We start from the raw sequence: 26,126 nt of genomic DNA, 5'->3' as shown, positions 1-26,126 counted from the left end.
TTTGGGGTAAGATTTCCTGAAGGTCTCGGCGTGCCGGTGTGCCTCGTTTGCGGCACAGCGAGTGTAATCTGCTGTGGTGACGGTTAATCTATTGAATAAAGCTGGTTGCACCCAACGTAAGGCGTTTGGCATGTGGTGAGAGAGAGAGCGAACTACGCGTTGAAGCGCAAGAGGGTAATCAAGACTAGAAACACAAAAAGGGGGTAGAAGGAGAGATGCAAAGAGTTAACCATATGAACTGAGATGGATACGTTATAAATGATTGTAAATAAAAACATACATTTGCATATAGCTGAAGCAATATCTGCCTTTAGTCTATCATTGCCTTTAGAAGCGACTGCCATGTTCCAATATAGGAGACCCTAGTTCATCACTGCCTGCTATAAATCTTGATGATGTAGCAGGTTTCGTGCTAGTGGAGCTGTTTATGGTTTTTCTGTTCGAGTAACACGATACGTTGTGCAGCGCTAAAGCGTGAATATTCGTTCCCTCCCTCCCTCTACATATCCAGTGTTGGCGCATTTGAAATCTGTATGCAGGAATGCTTCTTGCGAATTGGACGTTCGGGCGGATCACCGTCGTATGACGACGAATGGTAGAGAACATTTTATTTTTTATTTCGCAGGTTGATTTGGGGCCAAACAGGTGTATCGAACTATTCTCTATCAATGCTGCATTGTTGCTGTTTTTTTGTTACTATCGCCTTACTGCGACGTTATTTTCCATGTATGATGATTCGAGTCAGAAATACTTATTCGAGTAAAAGAACTCCTGCTACGAGAGTTTGCATTTCAGATTGGGGTGGTAAAGGACATGTCAAATAATAAAAACAAGCATTTTGGCTAACATTTGTTTACAGTGAATGATGTTGAAGAAGAGATAAAGGTGGTTGCGGCAGAACAAACACAAACCCTCTGAAAACGCAGAAAAATATTCTGATGCTTCAAAAGTATTTGGAGTCACTTGGGCTACTACTCTCTTTCTATCTGGTTATTCAGAGCAAACGGAGCTTCACAAGGTTTCTTTTATTACTGCGGAAGGGGAAAAATAACATATCTTCAATAGCAATTTCTTGATGAATAACAGCACTCTGTTCTTTCCTAAAACGACGTCAGGTCTTGGGGCGATTCTTGGCAAGGCCCCGCGAGAATCCTTCAGGCATCTCGCAGGTATAAGAAAAGAAAACGAAGCGGTTTGGGTGGGTTATAATGGCGGTCAACGTTAAATTTTTAGGGACTTACCATGACATGGAATATGCATTTTTCACACTTATTCAGTGTGCTATATGCCCACCGTGTAAATTTCGCCTTTTATATAGGACGATGTTCTGTGCGTCCGTCTGCTGTGCTGACGTACATGCTGTGCCTTGCACGTTTAATGATGTGGCAAATACTTGCGCTAGATCTACCTCTGCCATTCCTAGCTACCTGCGGGAAATTGTGTGTAAATAATTACGTGACAGTGAGTTGCTCGGAGCCGTTGAAAACTCGTGCCTCTGTGGCCAACATTGTGCTCTAGACATACTCCAAGAGTGAACAGCAGAAATTAACATTATCGGATGGTTGGCAAGAGTCTAAACTGTGGTTGAAACATTGCGTCGTTCGTGGTCAGTTTAGCAGCTTAAACTAAAGAACTGCTTGAAACTTCGCAATAATATTCTGTCGTTTAGAAATCTTTAGCAAGAAAAAAGTTACGCTCTTGGTGTTTTGGAATCACTTAAAAATATTTGAAGCACTGACATGTAGTATTCACCATTCTTGAAAAATTCTTGTGGCACTTTCAGCTCCAACCTTCCTTTGTCACCATCCATTTTCAGTCTTTTAAACTAAAGTTTTTGTCGCAATGCTTTTTTTTTCTTCTACGCCGTTATGGTGTGACGGGAACTGAGAGTTATTGCAAACTTAATCCGTTTTATATGCGAATGTATTTACTAGTCGAGCTATGTCAGGAATCCGTCGGGGCCCATCCACAGACGTCCTCTGCCATAGCAACAGTTTCGGGCACGCGCGCGCTCATTTTAGCCCATAGCAACCGGAGCATATAGTGCGAGAGAGCGTAGAAGACGGTCGGTGCAGTGCTTCGCCACTCCTTTTTCGCCGTTCGCTCTCTCCCCTCCTTACCCCACTTCTCAATCCACTCGCACTTCACTCCCGATAGTTTGCTGGCTAACTGGCTAGTGCAAAGAGAGCAGTCTACAATCTAATGTACTGAATAGACTGCAAAAGACGCGAGATCTAGTTTTTTGAATGTCATGGACGTAGCAAGCTTGTTCTGCCTATTGATACTTCCGAAATGTGGAAAGCTAGTGAAAGCAACCAGCAGGTAAAATAAAACAAACGCTCTGATAATAGTAGTGCGCGTTCTCAACAATCGTTCACGCTGACATTAGGAGGCCTATAGCTGCCTTTCCATGAATGCGTCTTTTATCACTTTCGGTCCTCGTCCACTTTTCATAAAGCGTATGATTGCAAGGACGTTGCTGGCAGGAGTAAACGCAAAGAAACATGGCTGCTTCGAGCTCAGAGTGACACATCGATACATAGGGAATACAAAAAGCAAACAAGGTTAATCCTTCTGTCATAGGAATCGGTATAACACGAAAAGAAAACGTGTCCTTACAAGATAGGTGAAGTGCTTTCAGCACATCGATATAAGAGAGCTTATACAATGTTTGTTGATGTTCGACAAATACACCATCGTTTTTGGTAAAGGCATCTACGTTGACGCTTAGTCTGGTCTTGTCACTTAATCTGGTGCTGTCTTGTCATGACGAAAATCATCTGAAAATTTCTTTGAGTACGATGCCAAACTCTTTCCGCAGATACGTATGGAACACCCCGTATACCAGGGGCCACGGTATGTAGGTGTGCATCACAGGTGTCTGACACTTTATATCTACTGAGGAATGGCGAGAAGAAATGTTGGCACTTTAAAAGCAAGAGTCTAGAAAATGGATATTGGCAGCGTTCACCGGAATAATTCAAAAAAAATTGTGATACTATCTCAGAAGGCATTGAGACAAAGCAGTCTGCACGACACTCAAGCCACGCAGAGTCAACTCCTTTCGAATGTTCGCCAACGACCATTCAAATTAAACTCGTGCTCTTCAGACCCCACCCGGTATCGCTTACCTTCGACATCTTGGCATTTCAATGTGCGCCACCTGCTTCTCCCGCTCTTTGTAACTGCTTCATTATTTAAACGTACGCCACCTGCTTCTCCCCTTGTTTGTAATGGCTTTCTTCTTGTGCATCCCATCCGTAGATATTCGGAAACAGGCTTACGCCTTTGTCGTCGGCAACCCCTTGTAGTGGCTGTACGCGGTGACCGTCTGTCGGCTTCAAACTTTCAAGCTCTTTCGTTCGTTCCTGTCTGAAGCGGCCACCGGTTTGCAGCATATCGATCCTACGGTGCGTGTTTTTTTCTTTTACTTTTTTACCCCTCTTTTCAAGAACACATTGAAACACTACCGACTAGTGGTATATAAATCAAGGACTGCTCTCATCTGCTTTATGATTTTTTTCAGATGGTGATTATCAACAGGGACACGCGCCACCACCAGAAGATGACGTCACTACTAACCTCTTTAAAACTAACATGACAAGGACGATACGGCGCTTTTTGAAAAAGATAGGTCCTGTTTTCAAAACGCCGGCCAGTTTGTCTGAGAAGCTTCCCGTGTTCACCCTGATTAGCCCGCTGATGTTGCGCTTGGCGTCATTCACCTGCTGTACGCAACTGGTTATAAAATATATGTGACCATTAAACATATATGTAGGCACAATTTAGTTTTGTGCATATGCTTGGCACACTTTCGCAGATTTCCTCAGCAAAAAATTGCTTTCCTTTATAACACTTCGCGTGAAACGATTTGTATGGCATATGAAACGTGGGAATTTTTGGCGATATATTGTGAAATCTGCCACCATCATTTTCCTAAGTTTTTCTCCGACGACTAGCATTTGCCACAATATAAAATAATTTGGTACTCAGTCCATTCTCGAAAATGAACTTGACATAATCTTCGGGGTGCGAAACTTTACAGATGTGCCTTAGCTTCTCTAAATGAAAATACAGTCGTTTCCTCGAAAGTGTACTAACACATCATTTCGCTATGGAATTATTGGCACCATTACATCAGCTACCCATTGTACTAATATATCGATATTCACTTTTCATTACATTTTTCCTAGACAAGGCTTATATCAGATGTCTCATTAAAAGCCCCCTATCTGTCAGCTGTCTCTGCAGCATTAAGTGATATTTCTAAGAAAGATGGACACACCGTTATTTACTGCAATCAGGTGCAGCAATCATCTGACATGTTGACGGCTACTTCATTTTTTTGTAAAAAAATGTTCTGCAGTGAATTCTGACTGAGTCATAGCACGCAATCATACTGAAGGCAGAGGTCTTCTGCCGACCTTTGATGTCCAAAAGATTAAAAAAACGCAGCTTATAGACGTTTGCCTGTTCATCTAGAAAATCATATTTACCACCGATATGATCGCCGGTCTGCGATGCCTGCTCTATATCACTCGTGTGGTCATTCGAAGCTTGTAAAACGCGAAATCATGTGGTTCCATGCCTACGTTGAGCCTTTGATAGATCCTGCCCTAATTCATAAGCTTCAGAGTGCTCCTGTATATAGTGTAGTTAAGGCAGCTCTTAGTTGTTTCATTCTAATTCTCCTCAATCGCATTAGTGTCTGAAATGTTGTTGCGGATAGTAAAAAATAATGAAAAAGTCCATGTATTTCTCATGGATGCACTCAAGAAAACAAATACGTGGTAAATCTTGTACATTCACAAAATCTTGCAAGAAATGTTAAAATTGATAAAATGTTAGGTAATACATATTCTTACTTCGCGTAGTGTTTAAAATTAATTTTGAATTTGAGTGACGATATTGTTTGTCTTCATTTTCTTCCACTTGTTTTATGGAAGTTTATTCTTCATCCGGTATTCGTTATCATATAGGCTCGAAGACTTTCAGACTAAGCGCAAACGAGGCGTAATGCATTCCTTAGACAGCCCACAGTGTGGCCCCGCATGAGGACTCGTGATACCTGATAGCCACTTGATATGAGTGATTTCATGCGTGTGCCGTAACAAGGAGCAACGTCACGACGTATTGTCTATGCTATCGAAGTGGTCGCACTGCCTCAAGAGCTGCTTGAATATGTGCCGAGATCAGTCTTTTGGGATAAATTCCGGTTGGTGTAGAGGCCAGTGTGCGATAATCTGAGATTTAATTCTCGCCCTTTGTTTCGCTTTTTGCTAGGAAGGGTGAAATAACTACTATACACGCACCGCGGAAGCACGGCTTAAGGAGCTTCTCACCAAAAACTTGCACTGCGGTGGTGACGCCCAACTTTTGGATGTTACTTGAGCACAATTGCCAAAACGTAAGAAGTCTTACCGGCTTTACCTCTGAACCTCGCAACATTTCATACTAGTAATTTAAATTTTTTGTTGAGAGAGAGATAGAGAGAGAGAGAGAGAGAAAGGAAAGACCGGGAGGTTCCCCAGATATTGGCATCTGGTTTCCTACCCAGAGCTGGGGTCGGGGATATTGGGGAAAGAAAGAGGGGGTAGATAGAGAAATAAAAGAAAAAAACAGGCGCACTCATGTGAAAACGAAAACACACACAAGATGGGCGTCCTAGCTATAACCGTTCAGTAAAGCCGGTCGATCGCAAAACATGTAGTAGCGCTTTCAGGGCCTTTCGTGAAGTTGCATCTTGCCGATATTGTAGAATTCCTTGCTCCGACATAAGTGATTATCTAATTTGCTGAGTTCCTTGCGAAGGCATAGTCATTGTTTACTATACTCTAGGCAGTCACAAAGAATAAGTTGGATCCTTTCTTTTTTGCCACAGTGGCCACAGGCCACGGTGCCGGCCATCCCAATGCGGAAAGCGTAGGCGTTGGTAAATGCAACGCCCAACCACAGCCTACATAACAGGGTCTGGTCTTCTCGGCAAAGCCTCGACGGGACTTCAAGACTTAGCGTAGGGTCAAGCGAGAACAGTCGGGCATGCTTGAAGTGTGGCTGATTCCATTGTGATGTGGTTTGTTAGCGAGCAAGCCAGCGGAGCTTTCGTGCAGCATCTTTCCTGGAAAGTGGTAGTCGTAGTTTATGTTCTTCTGTGGGAGCCGAGTGGGCAGCTTGATCAGCCCGTCCATTGCCAATGATTCCGCAGTGACTGGGTAACCACTGAAATGTAATTTGGTGCCCTTTCTCAGTCAGGTGGTGTATAACCTCTGCTATCTCTAGTACCACCTGCTCGTGTGGTCCATGGCGTAAGGCTGTTAGTAGAGACTGCAGTGCCACCTTCGAGTCGCAGAAAATAGTCCACTTGCGTGTAAGTTGATGAAAGACAAATTGCGACGCGGCACGAAGTGCTGCCAATTCTGCTGCCGTTGATGTTGTTGCGTGAGATGCCTTGAATTTAATTGTCGCACCAACCTTGGTATCACTACTGCTCCTGTAGAGCTGTCCGCCTGAACCCATTCGTCAGTGTATATATGTGTGGGGTCTTGGTATTTCTCATACAAGAGAAATAGTGTGAGCTGTTTAAGAGCCGGTGACGACAGATTGGTCTTTTTCTGGACGCCAGGAATGTTAATATTATTCATTGATTGTGCAAGGCACCATGGCAGAGTCACAGGTCTAGCGGCAGGAGAGAACGAAGTTGGGATTGACTCGCTATGTGCAGTCACTGTTTTGCAGTAAGATGTGCATGCTCGGTTCACTGGTAGAGAGGCTAGGTGATGTCGAGGAGTTCGAGCGAGGTGTCGTATATGTGTTCTTAGCCTTCAACATTAATGTGCGTCTTGAGGAAATGGTCCCTTGTGATGGCGATAGTTGCCGCTTTTGATGCACTTTGGGGCAAGCCTAAACAAATCCGGAGTGCTTGAGCCTGGACAATTTGAAGCATTCGTATGCTTGTTTTACTTGCGTTGGTTAACGCAGGTAGGCTGTACCAAAGGAATCCAAGGAAAAAAATCTTGTATTGTCGCAACATAGCAGCTGTGGACATTCCCCAGTTCTTTCCACCGAAGAACTAGAACAAATGACAGATGCCTGTCAATCGCCTTTTCATGTATGATACATGTGGGCTCCATAAGAGGTCTCTGTCAAATATAGCTCCTAGGAACTTGTATGATCGGAGGTGACGTATCCTTTCGCTCTTTATCAGAACGCTGTAGTTTTGCATTGGTTAGCGCGTAAATGCCACAAGTGCACATTTCTAAGAAGAAATTTAAAAACCTCTTTGGCGGAGGTAAATAGCAACTTGAGTGGCAGCTCTCGGAATTCGCGCTCACAACTGTAGACGTGTTACTGCAGACGTTCAAACGCAGATGTCGTCTGCGTACATTGACAATCTGACAGTACTTTGCAGATACTCGTTGAGAACTATTAGTGTCAGGTTGAATAGTACAGTGCTAAGTATGCAGCCCGTGGGAAGACCACGGTGGCTTTAATGTAGCGAAGTGTCATCATCCTCGGTTCTCACGAAAAAATATCGCTCAGAGAGATACCTGCGTATCCACTCAAACATCCGACTGCCCACTCCTACCTCCTTGAAAGCGGTGAGGACAGCTTCATGTGTGACGTTATGGGACGCCCCTTTAACATCAAGAAACAAAGAAGCGCAGAGACGCTTACCGCCTTTTTCATGTTGCACGTAGCTCACCAGGTCTATGACGCTATCAATTGATGACCGGCCACGGCGAAAACCCGTCATAGCGTCCAGGTTGATGTTGTGATGCTCCAGGAACACTTCTAGTCGTCCTAGTACCAACCTCTCCATCACTTTGCCCAAGCAACTAGCCAGTGCAATCGGGTGGTATGGTGTGAGCACCGAGGGTGACTTGCCAGGCTTCAGTAATGGAACCTAATGGCTGGTCTTCCAGTTAACTGGGAGGGTGCCCTCTCCCCACGAATAATTGTATATCTCGGGGAGAACACTCCTCGCACACTCACCAAGGGGACACAGTGCTCTGTATGATATTCCATCAGGCCCGGGTTCTGATGTCCGTCTACACAAAGCCAATGCTGCTTTAAGCTCATGAATAGAGAAAAATTGGTCCATGTGGATATCGCGTGATGTCATGCCATCACGTGAGGGCGTGGAGATGTTGGGATCTGCGAGCTGACCAGATAAATTCGCACAGAACTCGTCTGCCACGTCGACCTCCGATTTCTGTTATGAGAGGGCTAGAGTCTTGAAAGGAGACCGCTGAATGGGAGCTGTCCGGAGCCCTGTTATTGTCCTCCACAGGTGTGATAAATACTTGCGGGGATCTAACGACGCGCCGAAGGCTGCCCAACGTTGTGACTATAGCTTGTCTATGCGGCGTTGTATCTTCTTCTGAAGACGCTTAGCGATTCCTAAATCGTCGATTGCTTTCGTGCGTCGGTACCTTCGTTCCGCATGCCGTCGAAGAACCCGTAGTCTTTCCAATTCCACATCAAATTCGGTTACTCTCGAAGAGCATGTGAGGGTGCACACCGTGTCTTGCACTGTGGACTTGATCACCTCTTCTAAGTCAAGTGACGTGTTCTCTTGACAGCGTCTTTCCATGAGAGATTCAAATTTGGTCCAGTCCACTTTTTGAACCGTTTCGCGTACCTTTCAAGGTTATAATCCTCTGATCTTGACATATGTAGCAATGTGGTCGCTCACATGTGTTTCTATGTCCGCAAACCATCCGGCACACCTGACGAGACTTCGAGAAACAAAAGCCAAGTCAAGGCCGCTGCTGTATCCCGGGCCACGTGAAAATCTTGGGCTGCTATCATTTAACAAGCACAGCTCGTTGTCTGAAGCAAACGTTATCCGACTTCTACCCTTTGCGCTGATCTTTGGGCTCCACCATAGCGTATGGTAGGTGTTAAAGTCTCCGATGATGACCCATGGGCCAGGAATGGATGACAGGATGTGCCCTAGTCTTCTGTGGTCAAATCTACTTGATGGCGACAGGTAGGCACCGACAACAGTGACGGTAAGACCCTTTCTCTTCACTGTTAAGCATATATATTGTTTATCGTTGTCAGGTGGTACATACCGAAGAATATAAGCCAGGTCACGGCGAATAAACAGCAAGACCTTGCTGTTTCCACAATAACAAGCCGACATTATTGATTCGTATCCGGAGAGTCTGATAGCGCTCGATAAATTTGGCTCGCAGATTACGATTATGGGAAACCCATTGGTGAAAACGAACCAACGGAAATCTGCATTGCGTGATTTCAGTCCCCGTGTATTCAACTGAAAAATTGTTGATTTTTTGACCTCTTCCCTGAAAGACAGTTGCTCATGGTCCATTATCTATTCAAGAGCTGCCAGTACTGGACTCAAAGCATCCAGTACTTGAAGTGCAGTTCTGGCTGACGTTGTGCGCATGTTGTTTAACAATGTGCGAATGGCAAAAATTATGGGTCATAGAAGAGCAATCACTTGCATATCGATGTTCCCCTGCTCCTCTGTTGTCGCAGCTTGCTCTGATGAAGGCGGCTTGTGATGCGGTTCTTCCACAAGTCGCGTGCGCGTAAGTGGCGGCCATTCTTCAGTAGAAAGAGATCTACTTGTTTTCTCTCTTCCATCATCTGTGTTCGCCACGGTGTACCCTGTAGTGGGCGCCGTTCCCAGATGCGTTGACTTACTTCTTGTAGTTGACTGTGTTCTTCGCGAAGACCTTCGATGATGACGTCGTCATCTTCGCCGGACTTTTTCCGCGGCCTCTTTATGGTAGAGCTGTCTCGCACCATTTGTCTAAGAATAGTAAATTCCTTCTTTATGCATGGACAGTATTTGGAAGATGCACTGTGGGCACCTTGACAATCGGGGCACTTTAGTATGTTTGCGCTGTATTTGTCCTCGGAGTGTGGTTCTGAGCATCGAGGGCACACTTTCGAGTTCCTGCACGCACCCTGCACATGAGCGATCTTCAGGCACTTATGTCATCGCATAGCTTTTGGAATAAATGGTCGGACCTGGTGACGAAAGGGGCCTACCTTCACACCGGAGGGCATACAGTCCCTTATGAACGTAATTTTCACCAAATGCGTCTTACCGAGTTTGCCGACATTCACAATGACGTTACCTTCATTTGCTGGTTTTATCAGCACTGAGAGATCCCAGTTTGGAATTTCAGTGGCGATGTCATAAATGACTCCTGTTGAAGTGGTGCTATCAGCCGGTATTATAGACTTGTCATTGATGCTACCCTGTTGCGTTACTTTCTGAAGCGCGTTCAGCAAACGTGAAATCAGCACACCGATTGCCAAGATTTTCCTTCTTGCGTTTAGTCGTACTTCTTTGATCTCATTTGGCGTAATATTCTCGAGATATACAGAGAGCGCTTGCCTGTTCAGCCAGCGTAGACTGTCGGTAGCCTTCTGCGGCACAACCAGGAAGGAGTGAGGCCATCGCTGAGGGGCAGTTTTACGGTGGTGGTGCTTGATGCCAAAGATGCATTGACGAGCGGTCATTTAGCCTTGCGTTACAGAACGGGTTAGAAGCCGTCGTCCAAGGACTCGTCGCTTGATGCGGAGTGCAGCTCAGTGTCCTCACTCTCACTAGCCGCGTTTCCTCTCTTCCTCGAAGCAGTCCCCGCAGTTGAAGCGGTCTCGGACGGTGCCCCGTGAGGTTGAACATCCATCACCGCGATGTATGGGGCGATAGACCCCACAACTGCAGCGAAAAATTCAGAAAAGCACAAAGACGAGCGAGGTGTGTTCCCTTTGTTTGTTTGTATCCTCTAATCCATGGCTCTAATCTATGTTCCATAAACGAATCACTTCGTCTTCCTTTTTCGTTGACATTTTTGTTGCCACCCATACACCTAGGCACCAACTGCGACATCCCATTCTTTATAATTTTGCTGTGGGTAAAACAACGAATCGGCGCCTGTACTGATCTGATGTATGCAGAGTGACGGATCCTTTGGATAGGATGTCCATTGCAGAAACATTGCTTTTGTGGTTATCTGACACTATGCACATGCCCTGAAAGCCTATTTCTTCTGCCTTCTCGATGACTTGTCGAATCGCTTCAGCTAGGTACAAACTTTGGTGAAAAAGCATGTCACAGGAATCTTGAAGCGGTTGCTTAGGCAACAGAGGGAAAAAAGTAAAGAATTGAAGAGATCGCCATGTTTGCTGACCATAAAATAGTGCAGCGCAGGGCTCTTATCGACTTGCTTATGAAAGCGGCACGCTGCTTGTCGTATATTAGCCGTTGTTTCATATGTCTTTCTACGACGATTGGGCTCTTTAATGGGAAAAAGTAAAGTCTCCACATCCGATTCAAGCCTGCGTGTCACGACTGGGGTGATTACCACTTGCCCGGTCAACATTCCAAGGTACCTCTGCAAAGTAGGCCTGCACGTTTGACAAAAGAGGTATTCGGATCGCATACCTTCATAAGTATTTGTTGAAATGCTACAAAAGAGGGTTGATTATCACATAGTAGCCTGCGACCACGATGTTCACTACCTTCAATAGTTTTAATGCCAAGCAGCTCATTGACTAGCCTGCGTTACTTGGTCCCTTCGCACACCACTCCTCTCGCTGCAGGTGTTGAAGCGGTGCCAACTAGCTCACGCCCTTTTAGCACTGAGCCGTGACGTCTCTCTCAATCACCTGCCATGCCTCGCCTCGTGTAATATCTCACTCACTTCACCCTGTTTATCGCTCGCAATGCTTGAGCCCACTACTTACGCAGGCATCATCTCACCCTGGCCACCTCTCGCCTTTTCTCGGCAAGAAGCCGTGAGTCGGCGGGTGCACGTGCTGCGCGCGCCTCGAGAATCTCGCAGCGCCAAGTATGTGGACAGTGTGCCGTTGCTTACCACGCGATCGCACCAACAAGCGGGCGCCATCGCGACGTGCTTCCCGCTAGTGGGCGCGCACCTTTCCCGGCTGTCAACGGCTTTCTGAGAGTTAGCGAAGCCGATCGCGTTCGCGAATGGCCACGTCAACACCAACGAGGCGCGATCCAGGAAAGCCAAACGCAGCCATCGACAAAGGAAGACCAGTGACACCAACGAGGTGCGAGTCAAGAACACGGATCGCGTTCGAGAACACAGAGGGTGCGCGGGTAACACTGACGAGACGCGAGCCAAGGCAGCTGAGAGCAAGCATCCTCAACGCGTTCCGTCTGCCGTGTCTTTGCGTTTCAAACAAACGTCTACTCGAGTAAACGCCACATAGCATCTCACCTCAATCAGTTCTTCCAGCACCCGCGTCGACGCCCGTTTCAACCGCGTCGACGCCGTGCGCACCGCTGCTGCTCCGCATCCCATCAGGGTTCCCTTCAGGGAGATGGTTCATATATAGTCCATTGTTTTAGGAGCGAAGCTCGTTATGACGTGGGTCATGCATCCGTGATATCTGTAGTAATAGTAGTATGACTAGTAGTAGTAGTAGTGGTAGTCGTATTAGTAGTAGTATTCGTAGTAGTAGTAGTAGTAGTGGTGGTGGTAGTAGCCACCTGTCGTTGAGGCCTTAAAATGTCTGCTGGGTGGCGTTACTTCAATATAATAAAGATATAATGTAAAGATGTGAGATGGTGGTACTTGGAGTGTTCACTAGATGGGCGGATGGACGGACAGACGCAAGGATGGATGCATGAACAGACAGACAGACAGACAGACACACAGACAGACAAATGCATGAATGGACACAAAGATGGATGCACAGACGAATGGATGCACGGACGGATGGACGGAGGCGCTGACGGACGCATGCACGGGCTGACGCACGGGTGAATGCAAGGGCGGATGCACGGATGAACGCACGAATGCATGCATAGGTAGATGCATGAATGGACGCACGCACGTACAGATGGATGCGTGGATGAAAGCACGTTTGGACGGACGGACGCAGAGATGGCGAACATACAGACAGACGCATGGGCGGTCGCAAGGACAGATGGAAGCAAGAACGAACAGGCAGACGGACGCTTCGCTCTCTCATCATCATTCAGTCCGTGGATATGCTGAGACTTTTTTTATGGGCGAAGTTCTTTTAAGATGTGGGTTGGTAGTCCCCGGTGTATGTAGTATGTAGCCACCTCGTTCCAGGATTCAGCGATTGGTGAAAGTTGTTGGTTGAATAAACTAATGAAGATGTTACAAAGTAGATGGCGTTCATGTAATTTTATGGGGAGCTAGGGAAAGAAAATGTTATACTTACACTAAAGGGCTCTTTCAATTTAGGGGCGAAGCTCCTTATGTCTGGGTTCGTGCGCGCGCGATGTATGTAGTGGTAGTAGTAGTAGTAGAACTACTAGTAGTAGTAGGCAGCCACCTCTTGTTTAGTCCGTGGACTATCTGCTAGATGGCGGCAGTTCTATATGATGAATACTATATGATGAAAAGATGCCAGATGGCGGTGCTTGCAGTGGTCACAGCTGAGCTAGACGACCGACATGCGTGCACTGGTTCACTAGATTCATGGTCTGATGGACGGACGGACTCACGGAAGAACGCTGGGGTGGATGCGCGAATGAACGCTCGGATGAACAAACGGACGCACGGAAGGAAGCACAGATGAACAGCCGCATGGACGGACGGACGGATGCATGGACAAACACACGAGCGGGTGCATGGAAGGACTGACGGACGGATGGACAGACGGAGGGACAGATTCACAGCCGCGTGAACAGACGCACGGATGGTTGCATGGATGGCCGCATGGACGGAAGCTTCGACGAACGGTAGCAAGAACAAACGAACAATGGTAGTGTGGATGGACTGACGGATGCTGTGCCCCACCCAACATCATTCATTCAACGGATATGCTGCGATATCGTTTTCCCTTCGTCGAAAAGGATTGATGCTTGTAGATCACCTCCTTCAGATGCTTCAAGAATGCTCAAGAAGGAGCTTGTGCCAGTGCCCTCTTTCATCTTGCACACCTCTTTCATGTAAAGTTGCATCAAGGCTGTGAGTACATAGTGGTTGCTGAAGATTTCTTTCCTGATGTTTCTATTTTCGGCACTTCCTAAATAGGGAGGTTTAGAATAACGTTCGCGGGTATTGCGGGGCGTTGCTTTAGCTGCGGGCGCCATATGGGTTTTAGAATAGCGTTTGGTCCCCCTAAAAAGTCTAGTGACTTTTGCCCCCACCACAAAAATATACGAAAAATATACACAGCACTTCGCGGACTGTGTTCGCCACACGCTATTTTCAAATTTCTGCGGCCGGATCGCGAAAGGGCTTGTGGTTCGGGCAGACCACCCCGCAGGCCCTTGCGGTGTGACCGCTGCCTTAGAGATGTGATGTGATTTTGCGCGTTTAAAAGTGCGCCACTTCATCTGCCAGAAGAAGATGAAGATAACGCTGGGTTGCGGCACGTGTGCACGTGAACATTTTTGTACAACGAGGTCCCACCACGGAGATTTCAAGGCCCATCGACTGGGTACCACGAAAGTAGAGAATCTCCAATCGGGAGGAGACAAGTCGGCAAGAGCGGAAGCAGAAGCCTGAGCAGAGCAGATGAAGGGGAGTTCGAAGAAGACGGGGCAAGCGGAAGGTCATCACCAGACCGGGCGCTGAAGATGGGCCATCGAGCATCGGACCCGAGCCTGCAGAACTTCAACCGGCCGCGGCCTCCTGCCGTCGTGTTCCCGTTCAAAAGGACCATAGCCATCCGGTCCTGAGCACCTACCTAGGGCATGCGGACTTTGGTTGCAACAGGCGAGCAACAGCCGTCGGGCTACGGGCCCGAGCTGTGCGCCAAGTTGCTTGGCCCGGTTGACCCTGGTTCCCCGACGCGTCGCCACCAGCCTGCGTTTTCTCGTCACTGACGGGTTCACACTCCTAAAGCCAGAGCCACCAAGTTCAGGTCTGGTTTCTCTACGTGTCGTCAGCAACCATCGTTCCTTCATCCCCGTCCTGCCCGCGTCCTGTAGCCGAAACCACCGCGTTCTGGTTTGCTCATCGTCACCAGAATTTAGCGTGTGGGTGAGACCGAACAGATATCTTGCCCTACTCCACCGCTTAGCTCCATTCGGACGTTAGATTCGATTGAACACTTTGAACTTCTTTGTTGAGTGTTGATAGATGTATTTCGCCGTGTCCAGGTAATTCTTTATTAGTTGTGTCGTTTTATGGGGATTTTCGTCTTTTTAGTTTTCAATTAATCTTCTTGTTTGAGTTTTGGTACAAGCGGCTTTGTCCCTTCGTTAAGTCTCTCGTAGGTTTAAAGCTTAGAGAGCTCTTCTTACTAAACATCTAAAAGAACCTCGCATGACCAATTGACGTCCGCGACAGGACAGAGCCATTTGTTTTTCATGATTTTTCGACGCGTTGAAGGTCATGAAAAGCACTTCGGAATTATTAGATCTGGTGGAGAATATAGGTCTCAAGGGAGTGGAGTTCAAGGAGTGGTACGGCAAGCAAATGGCGTAAGCTCAAGAGGAACGGGCTGCGATATGTGACGCTAAAAAGCAGGAGATTGTATTGCAAACACATGCTAAGAAAGAGGAGTTCAAGCGAGAAACACGGGCTAGGATAGAAAAGCTCGTGCGAGAGACACGTGCTAAGAAGGAGCAGCTTGAGCTAGAAATGCGTGAAAAGAAAAGGCTGCTCGAGATAGAGATGCGCGAAAAGAAGAGACTGCTGGAACTGGAATATGAGGATTTGCAGCAATGACTTTAAAGGGAAAACCCTGAATATACGTGGTCTGAGAGGCAGAGTAGTCACCCAGTTAATGAGGTGTGCTCCGATAATAGGGCCTTTTTAGTATTTTCTACGGCAGACTTAAGAATGCTTGTGATGAAACTTTAGGTGCAGATTTCCTTCAAGTAGATGGCAGAGTCGAAGGAAAGGGTGACGGCATGAACAGTCGAGGTTTGGTGACCGTGATCAATGCGACTTCGCAGGAAGTTTCAGAGAAGGAACAGTCAAGTTCTTTATATAGCCATGTGGCTAAATGAACTGGTGCAACCGAATGCACAGTTTTAGAAGAGGTAAGATGTCCTCTAGAAAACCCTGATGGAAGGGCGGTTGATGTTCGCATAGAGTGAACATCCGAAAAGCAAGGAGCAGTCTCTAGAAGAGGTGCCGATTCTTCCGGTGCACGAAGTAAGACAAGTGACATAGCAAGGAGCGTATGCCTTGTAGACAACTCTGAGGCGGTAGCCGTAGAGTCATTCTGTAAAACACTGGCAGATCTAAGGAGTGGCATAGGCATTGTTGGGGAACATACCAGCTCGCCTGAACGTGGCGTAATGAGTACGTCATGCCAAAGTAGAGAGCGTACCGTTCCACGTGAAGAGCAGGAAGCGACTGCGAAATCATTCAATTTGGAAAATAAAAAGAAGGTATATGAAGAAGCTTGTGACTTGTGTGCAAGCCAAGTAGAAAATTCTGACAATGTTGTAGTAGGGACTGTCTGCATGTCGCCAGCTGGAGTGACAGATGCCGTTGACATGGCTGATGATCATGTGGATAAAATCCCGAGGCAGAACTAGAGGCAGATTTGTGCTCGGAAATGCTGCAAGATTTTGGTTTTGCAATCAGATGAAAGAAACAATTATACTGTTCGCCTGGTGTGGGATGCTATAACCTGAGAGTCGAGTTCAAGTAACCGGTCTCTGCATCTGAATTTTGACCACATTGACAAGGACTTGCATCATTTTGTAGATATTCAGGGTTTACAACTCTATTTTCACAAGAATTGTGATTTTCTTAGCAGGAGAATGTAGCTTGGCTGTGAACTGTCTAATCGACATAAGGAGATTGTGCGTGACTGTGCAAGGTAAAATGAGTGGATTTATTGTAAGATTGTAGTGAACGATGGGCAGGACGTTTGTTGTGTGTGATGAAACGCGCACTTATCTGCAGTTTTTTCCTAGCTAGCGAAAAAAAAACTTTTCGAAAAAACTTTCCGAAAGGGGGCTTTTGTGATGTGATTGTGCGCGTTTAAAAGCGCGCCACTCCATCAGCCAGAAGAAGATGAAGATAACGCTCAGTTGCGGCACGTCTGGACGTGAACATTTTGGTCCAACAAGGTCCCACCACGGAGATTACAAGGCCCAATGGCTGGGTACCACGAAAGTAGAGAATCTCAAATCGGGGCGAGACAAGTGGGCCAGAGCGGAAGCAGAAGCCTGAGCAGAGCAGATCAAGGGGAGTTCGAAGAAGACGGGGCAAGCGGAAGGTCGTTACTGGACCGGGCGCTGAAGATGAGCCGTCGGGCGTCGGAACCGAGCCTGCAGGACTTCAACCGGCTGGGGCCTCCTGCCGTCATGTTCCTGCTCGAGAGGACCGTGGCCATCCGGTCCTGAACTCCTACTCAGGGCCTGCGGACTTTGGTTGCAACAGGCGACCTAACGGCCGTTGGGCTGCGGGCCCGAGCTGTGCGCCTAGCTGCTCGGCCAGGTTGACCATTGTTCCCTGACGCATCGCCACCAGCCTCTTTTCACTCGTCACTCACGGGTCCACACTCATAAAGCGAGAGCCACCACGTTCCGGTCTGGTTTCTCGACGTGTCGTCAGCAACCAGCGTTCCTTCACCCCGTCGTGCCCGCGTCCTGAAGCCGGAATTACCGCGTTCTGGTTTGCTCATCATTGTCAGAATTTTGCGTGTGGGTGAGACCGAACAGAGATCTTGCCCTACTCCACCGCTCAGCCCCATTCGGATGTTACATTCAATTGAACACTTTGAAATTTTTTGTTGATTGTTGATAGATTGATTTCGCCGTGTTCAGTTAACTGTTTATTAGTTGTTTCGTTTTATGGGGGATTTTTGTCTTTTTACTTTTCAATTAAAGTTCTTGTTTGAGTTTTGGTACAAACGGCTTTGTCCCTTCGTTAAGTCACTCATAGGTTTAAACTTTAGAGAGGTCTTGTTAGTAAACATCTAAAAGAACCTTGCATGACAAGCAACCACCTCCTTTTCAAGGCAATTACGTGAGAGGCCAGGCGTTATTTTCTGGAAGTGAGCGGGGCTCCAATTTTTATGCCAGTTCCGTATCACGAAAAAAAATTGTTGTATGGCTCGCCACTAGATTACGGGAATAGAGGCTGTGGTTGGTATCGCTTTCGCTTGAATGCGCTACAAGTAGCAGTCGGAGTGCCCAGAACACGCGTTCGCATGTTCCCTTTCATAAAAAAATTGGCAGACCCCACGTAGAGTGGGAATTGATGATATGAGAAGTTCGAATGAGAAAGGTTGATATGTAATTTTAAAATCAGCAACACGTTACGAGGTGGAGGTAAATGATGCCGTACAAGACTTCCGTGTTATCATTATGAGGTTTGGATATGTTGTTATTTTCGTCATCTCTTCACGTCACGTGATACCAAATTTTGTATAGTTGAGCTAGCGAAACGACCAGGAGCACGCTATGAGAGTGGTATGTATCATGTTCTTACATGACACGCGTGTCAGGATTATCATGTTAGCAAAGTCATAAATTTGGTCGTCCATTGACGTCCCGTACCATCAAATTTTGTAGAAGTGGAGCTAGCAAAACGGCCGCGAGCGCATCATGAAGGGCGCAATATACTCCTATGTAGAGTCGACGCGCGCGCACGGTGGGCACAGTGGCGCTACTTTAGCAAAACGCGAGCTCTCTATAGCCTGACGCCAGGTGCGACCGGCGCGACCATCGTCCATCGGCGCAGCCGGACGGCAACTGGTGCGAAATGCGACATGCTGCATTTCGCGCCGATGCGTTACGCAGACAACACTGCGTCTCCCTCGTTTGGTGATGGAGGGACGCTGGACGCGCTGAAACGCGCATGCATCAGAGCAACGCGATGTTGGTCGCGCCTGCAAGTATATGGCAGGACCAGCGCCTGGCGTTGCAACGCCGGCGTGACACGTCGAAATGATCGCTTGCGAGCCCGCGCACTACGCCATGTGGAAATGTCTTGGTGCCTTCACAGTGGCATGTAATTATGTTCTCACATGATACAATTCTAGTAATTACTATGTTTGCACCAGTCACATACATTCGTCATCCAGTGACGTCACGTAATACGAAATGTGGCTTGTGTGAACCTAGCAAAACGACCGCGAGCGCATCATGAGTGTGGGATGAAGTCATGTTACATGACACGCATGTCGTGATTATCATGTTTGTATTTGTCATTTACCTATGTCGTCCACTCACGTCACGTATTACTGAGTTTGGTATATGTAATGCTAGCGAAACTGCCGCGAGCGACACATGAGCGTAGCATGTAGTCATGTTGTTACATGACACGCATCACATGTTTATCATGTTTGCATTAGTATCGTACTTTCATCATCCATTTGCGTCTTGTAATACCAAATTTGGTATAAGTGAAGCTAGCAAAACGGCCGCCAGCGCATTTTGAGCATAGCATGTAGTCAAGTTGTGACATGACACGCATCTCATGATTATCATGTTTGCATCAGTCGCGTACCTTCGCCATCCATTCACGTACTGTGAATTGGTATATGTCAAACTATTCTGCACTCGACTCGCAGGACAGTTTGACACGAAACAGCTTGCAGTCACGCCTGGATGAGTTAGAAGACAGGTCTAGGTGCCACAATTTAGTCGCGTATATAATTCCAGATTCTCGGGAAACATGGGCCAATCTGAGCAAAACGTTTCAGCAGCTTTATCAACTGTCCTTGGCAATGAACTCCTTTGTGAGGCAATAGAAAGCGCGGATCGTATATGTGCTTACTCTGAATCCAAATGTCGGCCTATAGTTGTAAGGTTTTCTTTGTACAAAAGAAAAGACAATATATTATCTTCGAGGTCCCAACTGCGGTCTGGCAACGTTTCTGTATCCGAAAACTTTTCGCCCAGTACTCGACTGTCCAGAAAATATTTGCGGGAATTCGCAAAACAGTTTACCCCAGTTTCCTCATTTTCGGTTACGATATAATGAGCTGATTGCGGACAAGATATGCTATGTGTATGATGCCGATATGAATTGCGTGAAAGTTATCAACCGGCCTGCTAACAATGGTCCCTTACATGATGCATCAGCTACTACATCTTTATGTATTGCTCAAGATATAAATCCCGCTTTATCATACGGCTCTGAGAGAGAGCGTGATGTATCCTCACTTCATCACAGTGCGTCTGTATTGTCATCAAACGCTAGAAGCATAATTATCAAGCGCGATTTATTACATTTCTTAAGAAACATTGCTGGCTCTGACGTCATCGCTTTGACAGAATCCTGGTTCAACACTGCAGTACACGACGATGAGATATTTATTTATTCCTGTTGGTTTTCTATTTATCGCTGTAATCACATTGAACGTCATGAAAGAGGTGTTCTTCTTGCCATATTCAACACTTTCAAATCATTCCAAATCAAAGTTGAGACAGAAATAGAAACCGTCTGGGCATGTGTTCTATTAGGACATCAGAAAATATTGTAGACGTTTGCTATCGACCACACAATGATTACCCTACCTTTTGTTTCAGACATAAACAATGTACTCGGTTGCATTGTGACACATTATCCTTCACCACCGATAGTTTTAGTGGGTGACTTTAGTTACCCTTACATATCAAAGACTCTTGATCCGCCTGCCTTGTCACCATATTCCTCGCAAAGCCTAGAACGTTTTTACTTGTGTTCTCTTTTTTTCTCATCTTGACTTGTCTTTTAGCCTACTCACATAACAAATGAGAGTGAAAATACACTAGACCCTATTCTTTGTACTCAATCTGATCTATTTTCTGAATTATTTTACTTACCTGGATTAAGTGGTCAGTTGGCTATTTCATTTGCTCTTTTTATCCCTTCTAAGGAAAAATAAAACTGACAAAGCACATTAAGAAATATAACAGAGGTAATTTCGATGTGATCAATGCCGAGATGATCCATTATTTCGACTCTTTTATGATTGGTTTTGAAAACCGTAGCGTAATCTCAAATTGGAACCTTTTTCTGAGAAAAATTTATGAACTAACGGAGGAGCATATTCCACTGCGTAAAGTCTCATGTCGTTCTTGCTCGCAATGGTACACCAACCATCTAAAAAAACCGACTCTGTCGCATTGCTAAAGATTAATCATCGAGCACCTGGTGGAATAACTATCAAGCAGCAAACATCGCCTATGTAACGACCCTCAAACAAGCGACAGCTAACTTCCAGCAACATAATTTACCATCCATGGTAATTGACAACGCAAGAAAGTTTTGGCGCGTCATTATTCCTAACCATAACAGCATGTTGCATTTATACGATAATGATGGCATGCCTAATGCCGAATCTGATTGAGCCGAATTTATAAACAACGTCTTCTGAGACATTACAAGGTATACTGAGGTGACACTAACTTATCAAGCCGGTTACAACTACTCAATCTTAGATCCTATTACCGTTTCGCCGTCTGGTATCTCTAAGCTTATTGATTCGCCTGAGACATCATCAAGCCCTAGATCAAACTCAGTTATTCCTAAGTTTTTTAAAAAGCACCAGTGCCATGTCGTCATCAGTTCTTGCACAACTTTTTAGCAATCCATCGATAACATCGCTCTCCCGCAGGGCTGGCAGGTCGGGAATGTGGTTCTGATACACAAGTCAGGTAGAAAAGTTCACCCTTACACTACCTCCGCATATCATTAACCAGTAATCCTTGCAAAATATTAGAGCACATTATTTAAACTAACGTCACCTTATTTTCGGAAACAGATTATTTTTTTTTTCGGACGCGCAACTTGGTTTCCTCAAAACTCGATGTTGTGAAACACAACGGGTATCCTTCATTTACCAACTTCATGTTCCTTGAGATTGTAGGTCACTAACTGATTCTTATTTTCTCGCCTTCTCTAAGGCTTTCGACAAAGTAAGTCAAAAATTACTGCTCTTGAACCTCAAACAACGAAACCTTGATAATAACGTCATCAGATGAATAGAACATTTCCTAATTATACGCACGCAGTTTGTAACTGCCAACGGGTGTTATTCTTCATCTCGTGCTGTTCACTCTGGAGTACCCCAGGGTTCTGTTTTAGGACCCCTTCTAATTCTAGTTTACAACAGTGATTTGCCTTTATGTGTTTCTTCTAACATATAGCTGTTTGCAGATGACTGCGTTGTGTTCCGCGAAATTAACAGCCTAAATGACATCACTGCCCTTCAAAATGACATTGACTTCATTTTTAACTGGTGCTCAACTTGGCAATAGGAACTAAATATTTATAAATGCAAGGTATTGCGCATTTCCTGAATATCACCTTCTCCTGCTACTTACTCACATAAAAGCATCCCACTCGAATCAGTCATCTCTTACCATTATCTAGGCGTAAACATCACCACTTTTTGAGCTGGTCACTCCATATTCGTTACATTAATAATATTACAAACCGCATGCTGGGGTACATTCGTCGCAACTTCTTTTCCGCACCTGTCTCACTTACACTACTATTGTACAAGGCGCTGATTCGTAGCAAGATAGAATACGCCACTGCATTATGGGATCCGAATTCAAATAATATTTTCAATGCTCTTGAACTCATCCGAAACAATTCTGTTCTCTTCATTCTTCACAACTACAGTCGTCACTCTAGCATTTCTGCCATGAAAAGTTCACTCTTGCCTCTCGTCGTATGCTCTTACGCCTCTGTCTATTTCACAAAATGTATCATAATATTTCAACTCTTCGCGAGGCACTTATTTCTCAGCTTTCTTACGTATCATCTAGAACTTATCATCCTGATAAAGTTGGCATCATGTCATGTCTAATCAATACATGCAGCGATTCATTTATTCGCAGAACATCAGTACACTGGAACTGCCTTCCCGAATCTGTGTCCATCTTGACCGATCATCACTTGTTCCGTTCTGCGCTAACTACTATTGTATAAACGCCCACACTTACTTACTTTTTTTGTTTGTACATGAAGCCTTTATTTCGTTCTTCTTTGTTTGTTTTTACTTATTTCTTATATCTAGCTAACACTTTTTGACTGAAAAATCGTGTTTCCCTCACCTCACGCCTGCGGAAGACTCGGGCATCGCGCCGATGTCTGTCCAACACCTAGCGACGTCATATGTCGGGGATGCGGCCTTCCAAACCCTGATGAGCAGCACCAATGCACCCCAATATGCAAGTTCTGTGGCGGTCCGCACCTTACTGCCAGTAAAGAATGTGCGCATAGATTCAAGGCTCCGTACATTGTTCGCCGACGACGCTTCGAGCGCGCCAGACAGCAAGAGGAGCTCCCCCCGCAGTCGATCCTTCGATCCTCCTATTCTCAAGCCTCATGTAGCCCTAGCCCTAGGGGAAAACGACGCTCGCGCTCGCGAGGTCGCTCCATGAGCCGACGGGGCTCCAAAAGCCGCTCTGCCCCAAGATCACGACCATCATCGCCTTCTCCAGCGCGCTCCGGCTCCAGAGGTCGCTCTACGTCCCGCACCCGGAGCGGCTCGTCCAACAGGCCAAGATCCAACATCCCCTCCAGTGGTAAAGGCAAGTCCTATCTAACGTGGGCCGATAGGGCCCGTGGCAACCAAGCGCAGGCGTCCAACTCCCAGGACTCGCACGACCTGCGTCTCACGAACGAGCTCAAAGAGCTTAGGCGTGCCAATGATAGTCTTAGGAAAGAAAACGCCCAGTTCAAGCAGGAAATCAGTCGGCTAGCCACCGAGATAGCCGAAATACGAAAATTGGCGCTCAAACCGCCGGCTCATCCGGCCGCCACGAGTTCGTCGGCCATGGACATGGCGGAGGCTCCCCCAAGGCGGGTGCAGTGAAGCGTCGCGCCCTGGATAGCTCAAGGGAAGACGAGACTCTGGAGCTCCTTTCGGAGCTCAAGAAGGCCATCTCCAATATACAGTCAGGCCTCTCTCAAGTACAAGAAATGATCGCGCACCCCCAGCTGGGTCTGGTCGCCCTCAGCGAGAGAATACTTAGACTGGAGGGGACCCACCACGGATTTTTGCCAAGCACATCGACAACACCAGTCCCAAACTTGAACAGTGTCATTGCGCCGCCGACAGAGGGTGCCATCCTGCAGGCGGCCCTCTCGAAACCCATCCCCAAGCCCAAACATGGATAACGAAACTAACGTCATAACAATGTGGCAGTGGAATTGCGCAGGGTTCGTCAGCAAACGGGCGACCCTGCGACAATACCTAAAAGGCATAAAGGATAAACCCCAAGTTATCACCGTGCAAGAAACGATCACATCATCACACATCAGGCTCCCTGGTTTCGTCACTGTGGCTTCCGCTGAAGGGGGAAGGGGGGTGGCCACTCTGGTCAGTAAAAGGTTCACGTGCATTCAGCGAGACCTCGGTCCAGCGAACGATGGGGTCGAGTACGTCATGACGGAACTCCTAGTCGACGCCCCTAAGCGGTGCTTACGAAGGAACAGTATTTTCATATTAAATGTCTACTGCAGGCCCAGCGTACACAGAGCCAGGGCTGGTGGTCTTCTGAAGAAGGCCGTGCATTTTGCCGGCTGTCAACTTCTTGTCGTCATGGGGGACTTCAATGCCCAGCATCAGGCGTGGGGTTACCTCACCAATACGAAGAAGGGTAGAGACATATGGCTCACGGCAACGGAGGAAGATCTGACACTGGTAACCAATAAGGACTTCCCGACCAGGAGAGGGAACTCGGTGTGCCGAGATACAACTCCGGATCTCACCTTTGTCAGGAGTCTGGAAAACGTCAAATGGATCAACATAGCTATCAACCTCGGTAGCGATCATTGCATCATCGAAGTGCTCATAGAGGTTGCCCGCAACAAGACGAGGACCTTTAAGTTCATCGACTGGGACATGTTCCGAGCCAACCGCTCCGAGCGCGCCCTTTCCCCGGATGCGGACCTAGACTCTTGGTGCGACGGGTTAAAAGAAGATGTGGCCAGCGCCACCAAAGAGGTGACAACCGATCTGGAGGTGGACAGGATGGACAGTAGGCTCGCGCATCTGTTGGAAGCCAAGCAGGCACTGCTCGCGAGATGGAAGACTCAGCGCCATAACAGAAGACTGCGCAAGAAAATGTCCGAAATCAACAAAACGGTAGGAGATCATTGCAAGGTCTTAGGCAAGCAGCAATGGGATGAGCTCTGTGATTCTATGGAGGGCCAACTCAAGACCGGTAAAAGCTGGAGACTCCTCAAACACCTACTGCACGACGGCAACACCAAGTCCAATCAGAAGAGAGCTTTGGCGAAAGCTGTCCATTTGGCCACCGACTCAACTCCAGATGAGGCGATCACGGAGAAGCTCATAGACAAGTACCTGGCGGCCACGGACGATCCGGTACCTCCCCAGTTTCCCGACTACGAGGGGCGTGAAGCGCCATCGATGGACGTGGACTTCACCGTGGCTGAGGTCAAGCGGGTTCTCGCATCCCTCAATAGCAGATCCGCCCCTGGGCCAGATGGGGTAACCAACAAAATGCTCAAGCACCTCGACGACGTCTCGATCGAGTTTTTACAGACAAGATCAACGAAATCTGGCGCAGCGGTCTCATTCCCAAGAGCTGGAAAGCGGCCTTCACAGTACTGATACCCAAGCCGGGTAAGGCACCGAGCATCGAGAATCTTAGGCCAATCTCGTTGACGTCGTGTGTCGGGAAGGTGGCCGAGCACGCCATGCTCAACCGCCTCACTGACCACCTCGAGTCTAACGAATGCTATACCCACAACATGATTGGCTTTCGGTCGGGGCTCTCGACTCAGGACGCCATGAAGCTGATCAAGCACCAGGTCATTGACTCCGGCTCCGCCGACACCAAGGCGGTTCTTGGATTGGATTTGGAAAAGGCTTTTGACAACATATCACACGCCTTTATTCTCAAGAGCTTGTCTGAGTTTCACGTCGGCAAGCGGGCGTACAATTTTGTGCGCTCCTTCCTTTCGTCGCGGTCCACAAGACTGAAGATTGACGATTTTTTGACCCACGAAATTACCCTTGGGCCAAAAGGGACACCTCAGGGGGCGGTGATCTCCCCGACGCTGTTCAATATCTGCATGATCAACCTGTCGAGGGCCTTGAACAAAATCCCGAACATTAACCACACGATCTACGCAGACGACATCACCATCTGTTGCCTCAGCGGATGTGAGGGTCAGGTCGAGAGTGCTTTGCAAGAGGCCATCGATGTGACGGAGCGCTATCTCATCCCCACCGGGCTAAGGTGC

The sequence above is a fragment of the Rhipicephalus microplus genome, chromosome 3 (assembly GCF_043290135.1).
Source record: "Rhipicephalus microplus isolate Deutch F79 chromosome 3, USDA_Rmic, whole genome shotgun sequence".
Lineage (NCBI taxonomy): Eukaryota > Metazoa > Arthropoda > Arachnida > Ixodida > Ixodidae > Rhipicephalus > Rhipicephalus microplus.
Note: the sequence above shows the minus strand (reverse complement) of the source record.